Below are 15,347 nucleotides of genomic sequence, written 5' to 3' on the forward strand. Positions count from 1 at the left end.
GGGAGCATTTTGTTTTCATACTACACAAAATAGAGTCATTTTTCAGAGACAGTGTATGAAAAGTATTTCTTTAATTCTTTAAAAATCCACCAGACTTTCTCTTAACTGTTGTTTCTACCAAGAATGACCTTTGGGTAACTGCTTCCTATTGTGCCATTACGTTTTACTAAAAAGCAAGAAATAACCTTGCAGTGTTGACATTAAGGATATTACTTCATAGTGTATGTTCAGAAGTCAGCTATTATGAGGATAAACAACACATGATGGAAGTAGAAGCAGATCTTTGAGCAGAGGAGTGAGTCCTTCCCTCTGAATAACAGTTCACATAAGATAGCTTTCATTTGGAAAAGTCTCATTTTACTTTGAAATTTAATAAAAATATACAGTAGTTACAGTACAATATATAAAAAAAACTTCTGAGGTGTAAATGGTATATTTTCCTCTGCCACTTTTGGCTGATAAGATGCAATAGTGGTGTGAAAGTTATGTTGCATAATATTAAGTAGTGTGGTCTGAGCACAGGACTACGAACCATTAACTTCTAGATTTCACACTCCAGTTCTGACACGGCTTCCCCTTGCCTTTGGCAAATTGCTAAACCTCCCTGCCTCAGTTTTCTCATCTGTAAAGTTGTTAAGAATAATAATCCACTATACAGAACTGTTGTCAAAATTAGTTAGTATCTATAAAGCACTCTGTAGATGCTACAATGATAATAGTACTATAACTCTATTTTCCCCTTTATTATCTTGTTATATTTAAACATACAGGTGTGTGACTATTGCTTATGTATGTGCACACTTACATTTTGTTTCAATAGTATCCATGAAATTCCGTAGTGGATAGCTCAATAACTATTAATGTGTTTCTGTCTTCTTTTATGTGCAGTTCCAGTCCAAGGCAAATATTTGTTTCCCTAAATAAAAATATTTAAAGAGAATGTTGTGTCTTGTATGTGAATGTACAAAATTGACCCATAAATGTGAAGTGCGCAGCCTGATGACTCTCTGGGATTGTGTCATTGTCTCACGACTTCACTAACACACACACACACACACACACACACACACAGTTCAGTTTGCTATATTCCGTGAAGTGTGCTGTTAGTCTGCTACATTTACATGTGTTATTTTCTTCACAAATATAAGCTTTGTACTTGAAAGACAAATTTCTTTTAACTGTTAATTCATGTTCTTGGAAGAGATCCATTCTTCAAGTGCTATTTACAGTGGGAGAAGAGAATGCCCTCCGGCTGCTGTAGAAAAGAAGTAGCTGTACAAAGCTGTGAGAGAAGATGACATCTGGAAAGGCCACCCCTTGGAAAGCTCCAAAACAATCAATTCCAAAACTGTATGAGCTCTAACAGCCATTTGAGAGTTAAAGGTATCAGATTAACTCATAACCACAAACATTAAGGGTTCAGAAATAATACGGGAAAATACAGGGTCAACAGCAAATACTTAGTCTCCTGGAGGGGAAAAAGCAGCATGAAAATATTGCATGACCAAAAACTGCCAGTGAATATTAAATATTGTCCATCTCAGATTGGACTATGGTTCCTTTCCAAGAATATAAATTAACAAGTAAGATAGTTCATTGGCAAAGAGAGAAATTATCCTCTGATCCTCATTTATAGGTTATAGCTAGCAGTAAGCAAAGGAAAACTATATTTTTAGCTGGAGAGAGTGTCAAAAAGATACACTCAGATATACCTTCTGCAGGTACCCTTCTCCAGGAACAACTAACACCTCTTCCCTACCCTAGTAGCATTTAATAGCATAGGTAGCAGCTGAAGTCATGAAATGGACTGAAGTGAAAAAATCCAGTTGCTTGGTTCCAATTCTTCCCAAGAGACAATCTAAACCTATTGTCCCTGAATGCTAATTCTAGTGAGACACAAGTGTGCACCTCCCATATGAAACAATCGAGCCAAGCAAAAACTCCAGATACTGTGGGATGGTAAAGTCCTTAGCACTATGAGCATCCAACATACCATGGAGGTGGTCATGTTAAACTGAACACTGACATACAAAGAGCAAATAAGAAGTTGAAAGTGAACTCCAGGAACTTTGTATTCCAGAAATTGTCCAATACAAAATGGAGATTTGACTCCCAAAACATTCTGAGCAATCAGTCTTGTCTTGTTTTACTTAATTGCCAAGTACAGTGCCACAGTACGGACACACTTGAGCCAGGCATACAGAATTGATACTGAACTCAATCAATCCAGTAGGATTATGACAGGGACTTTGAAAGGGGGGCAGTGTCATGGGGATTACACCATCATCAGTGAGGTGGGATGCCTTCCCTAGAGAGGAGGGGAAGAAACTGATGCATGATCAAGACACACATTGTATGGACACAGACCACCACCCAAGAAGCAGAAGTCCAGAAAGATCTTTGCCTCTGAGAATCCCTTACTCCAAAATACCAGAAGGCTACAAACTATCAAAACGGAGAGAAATGCCAATGATTCTGGAGAACCTGGTTCCTTCACAGCTCCACTCTCCAGCACTGACCTCAAATGGGAAATACTGGTGTAGTTTAATTCCAGTGAGAGCTAGGGTGGCAAAGACTGGTGACAATATGACCAAGTGGCAGTTGAGCAATGACCCCAAATATGAAGAGACTACACAAACATTTGAACATTGCCGATGCCCTCTGTCAACCCCGAGGAACTATTTGAGGTAAATGAAAACACCAGGTGTTGGTTTCGGTTTGGGAGTGCTAAACTAGATGATGATGACCATATGCTTCAAAGGAAGATCCATGCCTTCATAATCCCATGTTAGCTTTCTCTGGCTGTTTCTGGGGAGGTAAGGATTTCTTTGTTGTTTGATAGAATGACCACCTTATCAAGGAGTATACCAAAAATTACCACCTGCTAATTTGTAAGTGGACAGAAGCTTTTTCAAATGCCCATTCAACTGTGCCAAGCCACAGCTATCTACAAAAATCTGAGTTCAATACTATAGACTTTTCTGGGACATCTATCATATCTAGAGAGGTGTCAGAAACAAGAGATTACTGAATATTTGGGAAAAGGCAAAAAGTGAAAGAACATGGAGGAAACTAAGGCAAATATAATAAAGATAGATGAAAAAGAGCAACGAAGCAACAAAAAGCTGCTACCGGCATCCTCGAATAAAAACAAACAATCAAAGCCACTGAACACATTGGCAAGAGTTTTGTGCAGCTACCTCTATTCTGCCACAGAGAGAACTTCTGGGACTTTCCAGATGGTGAACCTGAAATGGCACAATTCTCACATACAGATCAACTACCTCCATTCTACAACAAGTAGAGAGCACAGCCATATATATTCAAGGATAGACAGATGGGTCCTTAATAAAGAAATATTACGGTGAACATTTTCAAAAATTACCACTGATATTTAGGTGCCCAACATAAGACTTCCTATTCCCATTTTCCAAAATGCTGAGTACCCAGGACTATCTGAAGAGAATGGGAGTTGGGCTGCTGAGCACCCCTGAGAAGGAGATCTCAGATCTCAATTTGGGTATACAAAAACAAAGGCACATCACACCAGTTGTGAAAAAGGCGGGCCTTTTTATGCCTAATTCGTTTTAAGCCTCTAAAATTAGCTGTTTATCTGACTAGCCTGACTGACCATCAAACTATGAATTCAGTAAATGATTTAAGAACTGTGGAACAACGATATGGAGATAATTCCAAAAAGCAATAAATGTGTACAGCTCTCTCTGTAGTGAGATCTCAGCAGTAACATATTTTTACAATTACTGGGCAATAGGCAACTCTGCCTGCAACAAAATGAGTTTCCCCTAATAATTTTGTTAGTGGGACGAGAGAGTCCACTACCCTCAACTGTTACAGCAGATCTGGAACCCCACAGATTTGCAAAATCTGCATGAATCACAGGTCAGCTACAAAGGCAGTCCCTGGGCTCCTAACCCCTACATTAGTGAAACTCCCTCTGGAGCTGCACTGACACAGCCCCACTTCTCCCTTCCAGGACACCACCATGGAAATCAAAACTTCCCCTCACAGAGACAATTACTAATGGTTCAACTAGAAATAACTTCTAAGCAGATGTCAGCTGCTTCCCCAGCTTCTCCTCCAGGCCTGTACCACTCAGAGGGAGTGATCCTTTCCTGCATAGAGGGGTTTATCCTAAAGTCCGGAAGTAGGGGCTGAATGCTGTGGACCCTATACTTTTCCCCAGTGTGCAGGTTTAGCTCCCCATTTTGCTGCCCACCACAACTGGATACAGCCCAATGGTTTAAAATCAAACCTCTTCACAACAATGAAAATATTACCTCTTCAGAGAGCATTATACTGAAGATGGCGTACAGCAGCAGAGCATATTCCTTCATCTAGTTCTAGAAATCAGAAACAGATTAAAATACTTCCTTTCCCAACTGATAGAACTCATCTTCTTAAGCTTTAATCACTGTTTCCTTTCCAATTCACATTCATTATACTAAAATAAGATTGAAACATACTAACTGTACATGATAATCTATCAGTCCATGTTGGTAGTATGACTTCAGTAAACTATTCAAAGCTTTGCTCTTGTGGTTTATGATGTCATCAGAACTCAGTGAAATCAGTGAATCATCACTTATGTAAAGCTGGAAGTTTTGAGCTGAGGAAGATGGCATGGTTGTAGCTGCTTAATCAGCAGTTTGATTTCTCATAATGAGCTATACATTCATAAAAGAACAATTAAGTTCAGTCGTCTTCTAAATTGTAATCTTGTATAAATAAAGCCTAAGATCCCCTTATGCTAAATTGCTTATTGTATAATTGCTATTATTCAATGTGAAGCAGCATTTAGTTCAAAACTCAGAAATACATACAGTGCAGATATATTGTTCAACATTACTTTTAATATATGAAAAGTTAAGACATGAACACAGTATATTGCTTAGCTATCACATCCTAAAATATACTATGTATCTTTCATACACATAATATTTAAATGACTGTTTCACCTGTTGCAATAAATTATTTTTTTCCACTTAATAATAGGCGATTTATCAGAACAGATACATTGCTTTTGGAAAATGGCATACATCATTGTAAGCCAGATCAATTCAACATAAGATGACTTCAAGTCAACACCTACCAAATCTAATACATCTTTTGAATCAGATGTATCATCTAGTGAATCATATCCATATTATGTATAGTACATGCAAAGTTGATGACTCACTAGATAAATTAGATAACAAATGCATGATAATATAGCATTTATTAAAATAGACCAGTGAGTCATTTAAGCTCAGCTCCTAGACACATCAACTTCTGAAGAATTCTTTGGAGCTAGAGAGGATTTAGGAGAATGACTGCACCGCACCTGAAGTGGGGGTGGGGAGGACGGAACGCTGTCCAGGCTTGCCGGAGGAAGGGTAGCAGTTCTTTACAGGGGGTGGGGAAGAGGTCAGAAACTGCTACAAAAGATGGGTGGAGGTCAGCTTGGTGATGCTGACTCATCCCCAGGAACGTAGGGGTGGAAGGTTTTAAAAGGTGCAAGACTGGACCGAAGCAAAAAAAAAAAAAAAAAAAAAAAAAAATGGAGGAGGGCGGGGTTTAGGGCTCCTATTATTAGTATGGCAGGGAGCCAATCCCCCTTTCTTATAGCCCACCTTAACCCTCCTGTGAGGGGGGAGAGGGGATGGTAAGGTCCAAGCCATGGGTTAGCTGGTGGGACCTGGATGGAAAATGAAGGTGGGCTGGTGGAAGCCCTGGGTAGTTATTTGAATGAACATGGAGTTACCTGCACTGTACACTCTTATCTGCTGGATAGTCCCAGACATCTAATAATAAAGTTGCGGCCTGATTAAATCCATATTAAGTGTCTCCTGACCTCCTTTCAATATAGCCGGACAAAGGTGAAAGAGTCTGGTAAAATATACTAGAAAAGAGCAGAATGTGTCTACTATCACCAGAAAAAGAAATCTTAAATTGCATTGTGTTTTTGGGGTAGAGGAAGTAGGGGATGTATAAAATAAGAAGTAATTACTCCTCTGGTAGCTGGAGTTAGTCCCAACTGAATGAGTATTTCAATTCCAACACAGACAGCCAAATTGCTGAAAATTAAGACAAGACAATTAAAAGTTTGGAGAAATAAAACCTCTGATGAAAAGGGTGAACTGAGTATATTCAGACAAGATTGTATGACTGAGGTGAGGCATTGTGACTATCTACATAATCTAAAGAAATAATATAAATGAAAAGTGAGTAAGTGTTCATCAAGAGTTCTAGGTTATGTGCACAAATTAAAAACATACCAAAAAAGTTACCAGTGGGTTCAAAATCTCTCTCAACTCCAATTCCTACATAAAACTATCTCACTCCAAAACCTCTTTTCCCCACTACACCATTCAGCCTCCCCAACTCCCACTTCAGGAAAGCCTTGAGGACAGATGTGCTTGAAGATATATAATGAAGGCTAACAAATCTAGGCTCAGTCAGACCTGAGGTGAAAAGCAGATTCATGAGCTTTGAAGTTAAAGGTAAAACAAGGCTGTAAATAGGACATGGACCAAATACTTTCACTAGTCCAGAAGGATAAGGAAAAAATATTCATGAGTCTGAGATGTAGCAGGGTAAATGCACGTTGAATATTAAAAAAAACTTTATAATGGAACAAGTTAGACAAGGTGGATGAGGTAATATCTTTTATTGGACGAAGTTCTGTTGCTGAGACACAAATTATCAGGACTGGTTCAACATTATCTTTAAATCAACTACGAATTCCCTAGAAAAAAGTTTAAATCTTCACTAAAAACAAAGTCAAGTGATTATGCTACCAAAAATGACAAAAGGACAAAAAATAAATTAATAAATGACCTTTCAAAAAATCTACTTATCACCAACTTCTAAATGCACTGGCTGCCCCCATTCCTCTCCTTAGATGGATGACACGTCTGAAGAAAACTGGTTAAATACCCACCTGTTTCAATCTCTATTGCACTGGAACTCCTCAACACAGCAGAAATAGGAGGGAAAGTGTGTCTGAAAAGTCTAAATATTTTAAAAATTAAAGAAAATAGCAGGAAGATTCCCTCAGATAATGAAATGCATTAGTGTCTGTGAGTATATCATAAAAGAACTGCATCTGAGAATATTAAATTAAAGGGGTCTAGAATTTTCAAGAATGTTTGGAAGATGAGTGGAATGTTAGCTCCCCTGGATCCCCAGAAGAGGAAATAACATGGTGGAATTCACTGAAGTATTATTGGTTCCATGCTCCTTACAGATTAGCTTGACTATAATCAAGCAGGAATTGATAGCGCACTCACTGAGGAGTGATATCCCTTATTTATTTTTGGTACCATTTTAGGACTAATTGTGCCTTTAGGCATAGCCCTGAGGTACTGCTGGTGCATAAGCTGTACCATGCTACTCTCAAAGCAGGCCAGGAGGCACTATGCCTCTGAGCCACAATTCCTCTCTAATATATGGAGATATACCTATCTCATAGAGCTGGAAGGGACCCCAAAAGGTTATACGAGTCCAGCCCCCTGCCTTCACTAGCAGGACCAAGTACTGATTTTTGCCCCAGATCCCTAAGTGGCCCCCTCAAGGATTGAGCTCACAACCCTGGGTTTAGCAGGCCAATGCTCAAACCACTGAGCTATCCCTCCCCCTTTTGCACTGAGGGTAGGTAAGGGAAAGTATTTTACTGCAAGCCCTTAAAAGGATGTAATTTACTTCCTCCCTAACATATGGCACTCTGACCACAAGTGGGGAGGAACAGAGACAAGGGGGCTCTGCCTATTCCCCACACGCTTGCAGGGGGGGAAAAAGTATCCTGAGAGCAGGAGTTGTGCTCACAACAGATCCACACCCAAGATCTTGGTAGACAAAGCAGAGAGACTGGGCTTACTCCCCCTTACTTCCTTGCTTGGCTGAGTAAGACAAAGGCACAACCTAGGAATGAGACCACATACTGAAGTTAGCCAGAGGTAACCTTTATGCTCAGTATTATTTTTTCATACAAAGAAAAACTTAAGACAGAGGATCAGATTGTGAAGCCCCTTACACACACTAGTGAGCACTCACACAACGGAGTAGTCCTACTGAGTGACTGTAGCATGCTCATTCAAAATTTAAGGGACTCTCTTCTCTCCAACTTCAAATCCCTTCCTGAAACCCATTTCTTCCAGGAAGTCTCTCTCTTCCCCCCTCTCCCTTTCATCTCTACCACTAATCTCTCTGCACTGTTTTTTTATACAGTCAATAGGAAAACAAATCTCTTTAAAAAAAAAAAAGTGAGCTCTTTAGGGAAAGAAATGTCTCTTTCCTTGTACTTTGTAACCTACTCCAACATCTGCAGCATTAGAATCATCATAGAATCACAGAATATATGGGTTGGAAGGGACCTCAGGAGGTCATCTAGTCCAACCCTCTGCTCAAAGCAGGACCAATTCCCAACTAAATCATCCCAGCCAGGGCTTTGTCAAGCCTGACCTTAAAAACCTCTAAGGAAGGAGATTCCACCACCTCCCTAGGTAACCCATTCCAGTGCTTCACCACCCTCCTAGTGAAAAAGTTTTTCCTAATATCCAACCTAAACCTCCCCCACTGCAACTTGAGACCATTACTCCTTGTTCTGTCATCTGGTACCACAGAGAACAGTCTAGATCCATCCTCTTTGGAACCCCCTTTCAGGTAGTTGAAAGCAGCTATCAAATCCCCCCTCATTCTTCTCTTCTGCAGACTAAACAATCCCAGTTCCCTCAGCCTCTCCTCATAAGTTATGTGCTCCAGCCCCCTAATCATTTTTGTTGCCCTCCGCTGGACTCTTTCCAATTTTTCCACATCCTTCTTGTAGTGTGGGGCCCAAAACTGGACACAGTACTCCAAATGAGGCCTCACCAATGTCGAATAGAGGGGAATGATCACATCCCTCGATCTGCTGGCAATGCCCCTACTTATACAGCCCAAAATGCCGTTAGCCTTCTTGGCAACAAGGGCACACTGTTGACTCATATCCAGCTGCTTGTCCACTGTAACCCCTAGGTCCTTTTCTGCAGAACTGCTTCCTAGCCATTCGGTCCCTAGTCTGTAACAGTGAATGGGATTCTTCCGTCCTAAGTGCAGGACTCTGCACTTGTCCTTGTTGAACCACATCAGGTTTCTTTTGGCCCAATCCTCTAATTTGTCTAGATCCCTCTGTATCCTATCCCTACCCTCCAGCGTATCTACCACTCCTCCCAGTTTAGTTATAAAATTAATAATAAAAATAATTTACACTGTTTACAATTTTTGCAACCCAATATAAAAGATGCATTTAAAAGATGGTAGCATCACACACTGTATGCAGAATTTCTGCAAAAGAAAACCATCATGAACAAAATACCAGAATAACTGTGTGGTTCATATAGCTCTTCCTCCATATATAGATCCACTAAGCATGTAGGCTTAAAACCAATCATAAGGAGCCTAATGTTTAAAATCCTTGTGATTGTAGCCAAGGAATGTATTTCAGCATGATAGTCACAATGCAGACTGCAATCAATATGACTTTGTGTGAGGAGCAACACCCATAAAAATAATCAGGCCATTTTTCTAAGGTGCCTAAATATTGCTTTAGATGCTCAAATTTAGTTTGAAAAACACGGCTGGGCGTTCTTACCATAACCCATATTATCTCAGCTCTACTATATTAAAAGTCAATGGGACAGTTCACATGCCTGAATTTAAGCATGGTCTGAAGTGCTTTGTTAGATTGGAGAAAAATGGCTCAGCACCCTGCAAGATAGAATCTTTGATCTGTTAGAATATAAGATTTTTAAAAAACAGTAGAAAATAACCTCTTCTTCTACTCAAAATGGCCTGACCGTTTTGGCTCCAACTTACTAACGAGAGATTTCACCTTTGGGCAGATACCACACCTGGGAAATTTTATCTTTAAAAGCAAATGTTTCAAAAAGTGAAAGACAACTAAAACTGGCAGTTCAAAGAGAAATATGGAGGCAGACACAGGGATAGATTTCAGTGACAGGCTGCAATTTTTATCAACCTAACATTGGGTAAGGGTAATATATACTCATCCCCTTGCACAGACCAGGCATTTAACAGGGTCCAGTGCAGAGGTTGTATAACCCGTAACTCAGGATGAACCCTCTTCAGCTTGCTCCCTGCTCACTCCCAAATCCTCTTACCCTCCCCTCACAAAGAAGACAGAGGGTACCAAAAGGGAAATTCAGTATGCAACAACTTCAGGTCTCCCCTTTCTCCAGCAGGCACAAGATCCACCAGCAAAATCCCAGGTCTCATTTACTTCTGGCAGCTAAACCTTTTAGCCTTTATCTGCACCGGCTACTGGAGGCACCAGCAACTAGTGCTTAATAGCTATTCCCGACCTGACCCATTCTCTCCAGGTCCCATATCAAATGATAGCCCTAGTGTCTGACAAGTGCACTCCATCACCCCTAAAAAGCCCTGTATCCACATAGCATATAGATATGACTGGGATCAGAGGTTCATATACCCTTTTCTCCAGGCTTCCAGTAATCTGTACCCCTTTTAAAGGGCTTCATACCATTTTACCAGTGGTTGGTAGGGAAACCCAGTTCCACCCCCTACCTTGGGCACCAGTCCAGAGATCCTAAGACAGGCAGTCAAGGTTCACTCCATCAGATTTCTTGATATCACCTCCCTGGACGTCTTATTACCAAGCCTTTCCCTGGGTTTTCTCCTCACCCACAACAGCCATCTGATTCCTTACAGATCTCTTCATTCTCTATTAGATGAGCAACTGCTGAGTTTCACCCTATAGTCCCTTTCTGCTCCAAACTTCCCCTGTTTATACCACCTAACTTCTCCCCTGCTGAGTTTCATCATTAATTAGGTCTGACTCTGGCCCACCTGCCAGGTACAACCAGGTGGGTAAATTGGCCTCTCAGACTCACATTAACCTTTTCACCAGCTGTGTGGAATAGACACCCCATCACAAAAAGGTTTTAAGTGAACTGTACTTCTATACACTAGAAAAATATTTAAATCATTATCTTGTTTGTTTTCAGAAAATAGACATATGTAAATAAAAGATATGTCCCTTTAACATCACCATTCCTCTTTCTCCCCCTTTGAGAATTGGGAGCAAAAGGTACTGTGCTGCCCCACAAAGGAGTAGAAAGTAAGTAAATATTGCAAAGGGCTCCGATAGCCTCTGATAGTAAGTATTTCTAAAAGTGCAAAGTATTTTATTTTTCTTGCTGCAGAGCATCAAGGCTTTTATAGGTTTGTTTGCTTTAAAACCCATGTTTTCATCTTTCTCTGTGTGAACATGCATGACTGGGTAGAGATTTTTGCTGTACTGGGTAAGCAGACTCTGCGACATCTTACAGTATTATAAATAGGTGATAAGGGAGAACAATAGCTATCTCAATGGTTCCAACCTCTCCCAAATCTGGTATTTAACTTTCTGAAAACCACAGCACCAAGAATACAGTGAGAAGAAGCAGAAAGATGAAAGATAGGGCCCTAGCACTCTTCCTGACTGCTAATATGTCTCCAATATGTCTCCCTATGTCTCCATATGTGTCTGAATTTATCTCTCTCATTTTGCAATGTCTGTTATCTCTTGGAATGAAGCAGCTTCTATTAGAAAATAATACATTCACTCTCATACTGTTGGATTCACATTAGCCTTCCATATCACAGTGTATTTTTAGCTACTAAGATGCTGAGATGACCCAAGAGATGTTTTATTTTGACAACTCTTAAAGCCCAGTAACAGTGTTTAAGAGACATAGGCTTGGTGTGCAAGGCAGTTATACTGTAATTTTCACTTTAGTCAATATCTTTTCCACAAATGTATTGTTCAACCAGTTCCAGAATATACAGTAAATGGTCAATCTCCAAACAGGTGAGAATTACATGAACAGGGTATTAGAATGGAGACACTTAGGCCAAATTAACGATAGCTAGTTACCGGAATCAATGTCCTTCAGAACAAATTATTTGAATAAACGACAGTATAGGTATCAATATTGCTGATTGTGATACCTTAATCTGGATAGAAGTTATGGTTTTATATTGGAGTTCATAGTCAACTTTAATTTGTATCAATAACATTGTGCTGCTGGTCTTGGGTAATCACAGTTTGTCTTTAAAGATGTGGAACTGAAATTGTTGCATAAATAACTGTGATGAGATTGCATATGATGAAATAAAGGAAGTGGCTATTTAATGAGAATATTAATTGAGTTCATGTAAGTTTGGGAACAGGAAAAAAAATTAGCCTCAGGTAACATCTAAACCTGAAGGTGTTTCAACTTGTTGATCAATAAGTAGAATTTCCATGATGAAAACAGCCACTTTGAGGGATCAGTACAAAGTCTGAATCATCCAGACTGGAGTCAAACAGATTTTATGAACTCTGGTCTGGTTTCAGTGGTGATTGTGGCAGATAGGGCAATATCCTTGGAAAATGTTACTTAATTAAGTTCAAGAAGCTTTGGAGTCCATTATATTAAATGCAAAGGTTATCTATTATTGTGGGGCTGGTAATGCTTAGTTCTGGTAGGAGTCAGTCCTTCAAACCCCACCAAGGAGTTTGCCCGTGAAGGACGTTATGAGCTGATAATCTCAGGAAAACCCCTTGGTGGAGACTGAAGGTCTGACTCCTAACAGAGCCCTTGTTGGCTATGATCTCTGGTAAACTCATTAACATGCATGTAGGTTCTTTTATTTTTTTAAAAAATTGTTTTCTCTGTACTGCTTTCACCTGAAGAATAAACATTTTTGCTTAGAAAGAGCTGTGTGGTAACTTGTGACTGCTGGCAATTACAGTTGTTCATAGCCCTCTGAGAGAAAGCAAAGCACAGATGCTGGCCTATTTCATCAGTCTGGATTGCTGGTAATATCACAGTGTAGGTAGGGAACTGTGCAGCCAGAAAAAATCCTGTTCAGGAGGGAGAGGGACACAAGTCTCTGCCCAAAAGAGGTGACATCTGGGCAGGGCCGGCTCCAGGGTTTTTGCCGCCCCAAGCGGGAAAAAAAAAAAAAAGCCGCGATCTGCGGCGGCAATTCGGCAGGAGGTCCTTCGCTCCGAGCGGGAGTGAGGGACCGTCCGCCGAATTGCCACCGAATGGCTGGACGTGCCGCCCCTCTCCAGAGTGGCCGCACCAAGCACCTGCTTGGCAAGCTGGTGCCTGGACCCGGCCCTGCATCTGGGAACCAGAAGCCTTGGTGGACTATGAGCGGGGGAAACAGATGCAGTTGCCCTGAATGGTGACCATCATAATTATGGCAATTACCCTAATCTGGATTGCCAAGAGGAATGCTATAAAACAGAGACCCACTGTGGCATAGGGAGAGTCATTTCCTTGAGACACATGATATCCCAATTTGAGAGAGACATATAGTTTGCTGCTGTCAAGCCAGACCAAAGACATTTCTGGTATCTTAAAACAATACTGTACGATTTAAGTTCAGAGATGACCATCCCCCCTCCCCCCATATATTGAGTAGAACCTAGATCCGGCAAAGATTTATCTACATGCTTAATTTTATGCATTGCAAATAAAGTGAAGCACTTGTACAAGTTTTTGCAGGATCACAGCCTAGGCAAGGATATTTCCTCCCTCTTTTTGTTTTATGATTTCATCTTTATGTTTCCATAATTTGTCACCAATATCAGCTTTAATTTAAGACAGCCTGAAATGCCTTCTGAATCCGATTGGTTGGGATGAAAACTGATAATGGATGCCTTGTAAAGAAACTGAACTCCGGCTTCAGGAAAGGCAAAAATCAGAAGAAAGTAACAAGGTATTGGTGATCCCCTCTTCAGTATAATGTTGGGAAAGGGCTAGTGAGTCATATGTGCTGTAATATCACCTATTACCACAGCAATCTGTTGATTTTAGCCTAAGTTTTGTTCTAACAATGTAACTGCAAGGTCTTCTTCACATTTAGAATAGTTGTAAAATTCTGAAAAGTGTCTGAGGCACCTAAGTTCCATTTTCAAAAGTGCTTAGGAAGCGTAGATCCCACTGACTTTCAAAGAGACATAGGGGTCTAAATCATTTTTGAAAATGGGATTTAGGCTCCTACATCATTCTTGGTATATTTACAGTCTGATATTTATGGTAGTGAGAATATTTTCCATATTACTATTAATTAATGCACTGTACACTTGGCACTTAAGTAGTTTTAATTATTTAAATTAACAAATAATAATTTTACCATGTGGCTATTAAGAGAGAATAGCATACTCAGAGGTGCACCGAATACAGATGAAGATGAAGTTCTTGTCCACTGGGTCTTACCCTTCAAAGGGACTACTAAACAATACAGATGCAAACTGCTGAGGATGACCAAAGGAAGCTGGATCAGTGAATTACAGGTTTTTATGTTCTTTTTTAATAAGTCCTCACCATAATTCATTTTATTAAATTACCACAAGTGGTTCAGCAGAGTGTAGTTCTATGAGGGAGATTTGTCTCTCATTTATATTTTGCTTTTTAAAATAACTCTATACTATATATAGATTAAAACATAAACCATCATGATTTAGCTGAGATGAAATATCACAACTACAGAGTCCTTAATTTTCTAACTGGAATAACTGCAGTACAAGCAGATGAAGTGACCTTGCCAAGTTTACAGAGTGTGCCAATAACAGAGCTGGGATTAGAAAACTGATTAAAATTTTGCTCACTAGGATAAAACACTTGAAATGAATCATCTCATTTTCCAGCATGTCCTCGGATTGCTGCAGGCACAATAAATTGCTGTCATATAATGGCAAACAACTATAAAAAATTAGAGTTAAACATTTCATCATATAGTGTAACACCATAGCCTATATTTAAAAATCCTCAATCTAGTTAAAATTTGATGGTCATAGATAATAAAATCTATGACAAGCAGTTTTCAGGGTGAAATTTCAGAATTATAGGCCTGATCTGAGTGTACTGAAGTCAACTGGAGTCTGAATAGACTCTGAATCAGACCTTATGTGCACATTTCTCATTAACATTAACTGTTGTTCATTGTCCCAGGTATATCCACTGAGAACACACTTGCAGCACTGCTGAATGTTCTGATTATAACCTTGCACTCCAATGAAGTGAATGAAATATTAATGGACAACAGCAACAAGCAGTTGAGTGGAAAACTATCAGCAAATGGGATAGTAGAATTAGTGGAGCTGTGGCCTTGAGCATCATGCTAGAAATACAATCTTTACAGAGCAGCGTTTGTCACTCTAAGACTGTGTCTTCATTGTACAGTTCACCTGGGTGATTTGCACCCAGGGCTGAGCATTCAGGTTAGCCTAAGGCAGGTGCAAGTGTCCCCACTGCAAAGTCCTAACCATATTATTGTTTTTGCACTCACCAGTG

The sequence above is a fragment of the Emys orbicularis genome, chromosome 5 (assembly GCF_028017835.1).
Source record: "Emys orbicularis isolate rEmyOrb1 chromosome 5, rEmyOrb1.hap1, whole genome shotgun sequence".
NCBI classification, from domain to species: Eukaryota; Metazoa; Chordata; order Testudines; family Emydidae; genus Emys; species Emys orbicularis.